General features: G+C 52.2%; 1 protein-coding gene across 2 annotated transcripts in view; it reads right to left on the reverse strand.

Moving 5' to 3' along the window:
• The window catches only part of PAK1 (p21 (RAC1) activated kinase 1), a 112,298-nt gene extending 106,928 nt beyond the window's left edge, over nucleotides 1-5,370 (reverse strand). The window contains exon 1 of one of the 2 annotated variants that reach the window (XM_082219362.1): nucleotides 5,160-5,370. The gene's annotated coding sequence lies outside the window, so the exon portion shown is untranslated. The remainder of the gene's footprint in view (nucleotides 1-5,159) is intronic. The other variant, XM_082219361.1, reaches the window with a different exon arrangement.
• Nucleotides 5,371-6,000: the final 630 nt, after the last annotated feature.

The following is a 6,000-nucleotide window of genomic DNA, read 5'->3' on the forward strand; positions in this document are numbered from 1 at the left end:
CTGTACTTCCAACCCTAGCGGTTGTGTAATCCGTTTCAGACAAAGGAGGTGTTGCAAAGTACCCGGTTGCAGCATCACTTTAAAAAAAAAAAATCCTGCAAAGTAAGGAGGAAGCCAAAGGCTTCCCAGAATGGGCCAGTCTCAAATATTTAGGTGTTTGGAATCATGCAAGACCTGCAGTTGGAACATGGGTTTTCGAGATGGTGTGTGGGCTGGCATTAGTCAGGGGGTGGCGGCGTGAGGAGTGGGCGGACGAAAAAGAACAGAGGAGCGTGGCTTGTTTGGGGTTATTTTGGAATGTTTTCAAATCACACATGGTTCTTGTTAAAACACATCATTAGAAATTGTACACTCACAATCGGGATCCTTGTGTCCAACAGAGCGGCCGGCCAGCCTCCCATTAGGTCTTTAAGGGCTTTCAGAAGAAAGGCCGTTTATTTCATTCACGGCTTTAACAACCCATCAGGCACCCCTGTGATTAACTCCCTTTCGCTGAAAAGGAAGTAGCTTGAAGCTTTTTTTTAAAAAAAAAGTGCCCTGTATAGCATAGAGACTCATTTCTGGAAAGAGGCGAGATTTGAACTCAGGGTATGATACACGAGGTGAGGTTGAAAGCAGCGCAACAAGCTGAAGATATATAAGCTAGGTACCAAATGGCCCCTTAAACCAAAGTTGCAGTCGCCAAAACGGAATGTCTGGTTGCCATTTTTGGTAAGAGGGCTCTGAAATCTTGTTTTTCAAATGATGGGCTGGCTGTGATGGCCTACAGGAAACTCAGGCTATCTGCTGAAACAGCCTTCTGCTCCTTTTTATCTTAGTGCAAACCAATTCCCCATAAAAGCTCAGTTGAACCCAGAAAAATGTGTGGGCTGCAGCTCTGTTTTGCCAGCACCGAAGACGCTGGCATTACTGGACGGTTGCAGGGGCCGTTAACGGGAGCAAAGATCACGTCCCGACACTTTGCATTGACGGATGGCGAACAATGCCTTCAATAGAGAAGAAGCCTCTTGGTGAGGCTCCCTTTCTGAAAGTGAATGCCCTCTATAGAGTTCTGCCCGGCAGAAAGAGCACTATCCATCTCTGCACTCCCAACTCCCCCATCCTCCTCCGCGGCAGCAGTGGGGGAAACTGACCCAGGGCATTTAGGCAAGATGACCCCAACCGAATAAAACAATGCACACCCAAACCCTTCCCAGGAATCATGCGCTGCCGCAGACGGTTGGTCACAAGCCACCCGCAAAGCCGGAGCTACTCAAATTTGAAGAGAATCCAGTGCTTCTCCTGAAAGTATTTCCACTAACTAAGCAGAGAGAGAGAGAGAGAGAGAGAGAGAGAGAGAGATGAAGAGGAATGCTGGGGGAAATCATTACTGATCTGATGCACAGAAATTATCCATTTCTTGCCTTTCCTAACAGAAGCTGTTCCAGAAGTCTGTTCAACTTCCAAAACGTTTGGAAACCAAGAAGCTCCTGCAGCCAATCGGAAGTCACGGCAGCTGTGCCGGAATTTCGGGTTCCAAAGAATGTTCACAAACCAGAACATTCACTTCCAGTTTTGCAGCATTCGGGAGCCAAAACGTTCGACTCGCAAGACATTTGTCAACCAAGGTACGGCTGTACAGTCATACCTCGGGTTACAGATGCTTCAGGTTGCGTTTTTTTCAGGTTACAGACCCGCAGAAACCCAGAAGTACTGGAACGGGTTACTTCTGGGTTTTGGCAGTCGCACATGCACAGAAGCGCTAAATCACACTTTGCGCATGTGCAGAAGCACCAAATGGCAACCTGCGTGTGCACAGACGTGCACCTGCAGCCAATCGGAAGCCGCGTCGGACGTTCGGGTTCCAAAGAATGTTTGCAAACCGGTAGATTCACTTCCAGTTTTTCAGTATTCCGGAGCCAAAATGTTTGACTCGCAAGGCTTTCAGGATCCAAGATACGTACAGTATTTTTCGCTCTATAAGACACACCAGACCACAAGAGGCACCTAGTTTTTGGAGGAGGAAAACAAGAAAAAAAATATTCTGAATCTCAGAAGCCAGAACAGCAAGAGGGATCGCTGTGCAGTGAAAGCAGCAATCCCTCTTGCTGTTCTGGCTTCAGGGATAGCCGTGCAGCCTGCATTCGCTCCATAAGATGCACACACATTTCCCCTTACTTTTTAGGAGGGAAAAAATGAGTCTTATAGAGCAAAAAATGCGGTATTTCTGTAAAAGGCTTCTTCCGGCTAATTAAAGGCTATGCTAATCCAGTGGAGTCCCTAAGACAGTTGGATGGCGCCTTGTACGCCTCCTCCTGGCAACTCCCGCAGCAAAGCTGGTGGCAAACATCTTGCCCGGCTTTTTTTTGGACCATATCAGTGAGGGCGAAAGAGGGGTCTTGTCGTCTGGGCCTCCATAAACACTGCCCAGACTTCTGCCCCAGGGAGGTCATTTCTGTGCTGCAAAGGCAGCGGTTTGGCTTCAACCCTGGAGGCGTCTCGAGACATACGGTGCCAACGAGAACGACAAAAAGTGGGTCAGGCCACTGGTCCATTTAACCCAGGCTCAGTTTATTCTAACTGGAAGCAGCTCCCCAAAGTATCAAAGCACAGTCTTTCCCACCACCTACCTGATCCTTCTGCCTCTACCTGGGGATACCAGGGAATGAGCAGGAGACCTTCTGAATGAAAAGCACCCCTTCTACCTCTCAGCTGTGGAAGTCGAAGCACCAGCCAAATAGTACTGTGTTGGCGCATCCTATTCAATTTGGGAGGGGACACGGGTGGCGCTGTGGTCTAAACCACAGAGCCTAGGGCTTGCAGATCAGAAGGTCGGTGGTTAAAATCCCCACGACGGGGTGAGCTCCCATTGCTCAGTCCCTGCTCCTGCCCACCTAGCAGTTCGAAAGCACGTCAAAGTGCATGTAGATAACTAGGTACCGCTCTGGCGGGAAGGTAAACGGCGTTTCCGTGCAGTGCTCTGGTTCGCCAGAAGCGGCTTAGTCATGCTGGCCACATGACCCGGAAGCTGTACGCCGGCTCCCTCGGCCAGTAAAGCGAGATGAGCGCCGCAACCCCAGAGTTGGCCACGACTGGACCTAATGGTCAGGGGTCCCTTTACTTTACCTTTTATTCAATTTGGGCTTTCATTCTCCACAACTAGCAAAGATCTGCACTTCCAGTCTCACGTGCTGCAGGAGCACACTCAATGCCCTTGTGCTCCCATCCCACATCACATACATCAAGTCTAGTTCACATGTGAAATGTACATTGCTCAGATGTGTGAACTGCCTCCACTGAGAAACAGAGCGGTGGGCCAATACAGTATAAAGGTTTGCTCTGTGATGCCTCATTCCCCCATGCGAGTCATCATGTTGCAGTCATCAAGCGATCTGCAGGCAGATCTGAATCAGCACTTCCAAAGGGCAAAGTAATGCATATTTTTTTTAAAAAAAAGCCCACCATACCAGTGATTTTGCGGTCAACGAAAAGATTAAGGCATACTAAAGGTAAAGGGACCCCTGATCATTAGGTCCAGTCGTGGCCAACTCTGGGGTTGTGGCGCTCATCTCGCTTTATTGGCTGAGGGAGCCAGCATGTGGCCAGCATGACTAAGCCGCTTCTGGCGAACCAGAGCAGCGCACGGAAACGCCCTTTACCTTCCCGCCAGAGCAGTACCTATTTATCTACTTGCGCTTTGACATGCTTTCGAACTGCTAGGTTGGCAGGAGCTGGGACAGAGCAACGGGAGCTCACCCCGTCACTGGGATTCAAACCACCGACCTTCCGATCGGCAAGTTCTAGGTTCTGTGGTTTAACCCACAGCGCCACCCGCATCCCTTAAGGCATACTAAGTCACAATTAATTTGCATTAAGCAATATTCAGTATGCAATCCCACCAGCACCAGAAATACCCCAGGGTGCACAGGGGCAATTAGAAAATAAGAGCCCTGGTTTGTTATTTGGAAAAGATCCCCCCCACCCCCAGAAAAGGCTAGGCTGGGAAATTTCACTCACACCTACCCATCCCACTAATACTTTAGAGCTTTGGACAAAACAGATCAACTTTTGTTTCATCCTGTTCCCTGAGATGCTAGGGAAATTTAACTCTGACCCTCTTCTTCCAGTGTCCAAAGCACATTGCAATTATACCAAAGCAAAGCAAAACTGATTTTTTTAAAGGGGGAACTAAACATTTCAGCAGATCTGCAAAAATTGCATTTATGTCACGCACGGATCTTTGCCACCCCAAAGACACTTCCCAGGGAGTAAGTCCCAATGAACCTAATTGTGTTGGGGGGTGGTGGACATACTTCTGAGAATTGTACTGTTAAGCCTCCCAAACAATTTAAAAAGCCTTTGTTGTGGGAGGGGGGCTGTTAAATTCCTCAAGCGGATGGCGGATAAAAGGAGCCAGGTGCTTCACACACCCGGCGGCCCCCATCCTCCCACCGGAGGCAAGGAGTCCTCAATTCAGCCTGGGAAAAGAGGAGGGGCGCCGGCAGCCCAGAGTCGAGTCCCTTTGTTAAATGGCCCGTCGAAAGAGCGGAGATTCTTCTGAATGGAAGGGACACGGAGTCGGCCCATCACCATCCACTTTCGGGGGGGGGGGTCAGATCTTCTTATTTGATTATTTGGGGAAGGGGGCGTGGAGAGAGGTGGGCAAACAAAACCTGCAGCTTTGCATTCTGACAAGGAAGCATCTGCCGAGTGGCTTTTCTAATTCCATAGGTGCCTTTTGCGCGTGGGGGCGTGTGTGTGTGTGAAAATCAATTTCATGCGCACACACACACACCCCCACAACTAGGGGGGGGCGGGAAAAGCTGGGATTCTATGAAATGCAGAAGAACGAGAAGCGGCCCTTTCAGGAAGGGCGATACTGTCGTGTCGTGTCGTTTTGGTGCGGCAGACGCACCACGCAACGCCCCCCCCCCCAATAAATAATCGGACACCCCCCCCCAAAAAAAGATAAAACTTCACCAGGAGGATCCCTTTCGTCCTCGCCCTTCCAGCTGCGAAAAAGAGCGAGAGAGAGAGAAGGAACTCTTGCCGGCGAAGGCGCAAACTTGGCAGCGCCCGGAGCGCGCCTGGGAATTTGGAGACGCGGCTGGTCGGAGCAGCGCTGGCTCTGCGGCTGCTTCCGCGTGTGCGGCTGGTGGCATCGCGCTAAGGGGACTTACCGGCTTCTCCCCGCCTCCTCCTCCTGCTGCTGCTGCTGCAAGCCGGCCAGGCGGGCGCGCAGCCGGGATGGCTTTTCTCTCTCCTCCGCCTTCCTCTCCGCGGCTCCTCCGCCTGGCGATCCCTCGGCCGGCGCTCCGCAGCGAGGCGAGGCCGCCCGCCCAGCCGCGTCGTGCCCTCGGCCCGCCCCTATTGTCAGAGCGGCCGGCCAGCCTCCGCCTGCTCCTACCTTGCCCACCCGAGGACTGCGGCAGCGCCCGCCCCCGTGGCCACCTACCCCCGCCTCGCCCATTGGCTCGCCTCCCTCGGCCCCGCCTCTCTCCGATGGCTGCGGGGGTGCCCTGCTCGGCGCCGTCGCCTTTTTTCAGGAGGTAGGGGGGCTGGACGGGGAGGTGGGGTCGGAAGCGGGCGGAGAAGGAGGGGAGCTCGTAGCCAAAAGGGCTGCGCCGGCCGGCAGAGCGCCGGGGAAAGTTTGGAGAGGGGAAACGCGCCGTCATGATTTCCCGGTGGAAGCGGCAGGATTAGGGATGGCGAAGCGTAATTACGCACGGCGGGGAATTTCGCTGGGTGAGAGCTTCGGGGATCGATCGGCGGAAATGGGAATCAGTTGGAATATGAGAAAGAGAGAGGTGGGGGCCATCATTCATAGACATAGATTTGTAGGGTTGGAAGGGACCCTGGGGTCATCTAGTCCAACCCCCTGAAATGCAGGAATCTCAACATACAACGCCTCCAATTCTCAGCAAGATTAACGCTGCCTTATTAAAGGTAAAGGTAAAGGTACCCCTGCCCGTACGGGCCAGTCTTGACAGACTCTAGGGTTGTGCGCCCATCTCACTCAAG

Source organism: Podarcis vaucheri, assembly GCF_965113315.1.
Source record: "Podarcis vaucheri genome assembly, chromosome: 4".
Taxonomy (NCBI): Eukaryota; Metazoa; Chordata; class Lepidosauria; order Squamata; family Lacertidae; genus Podarcis; species Podarcis vaucheri.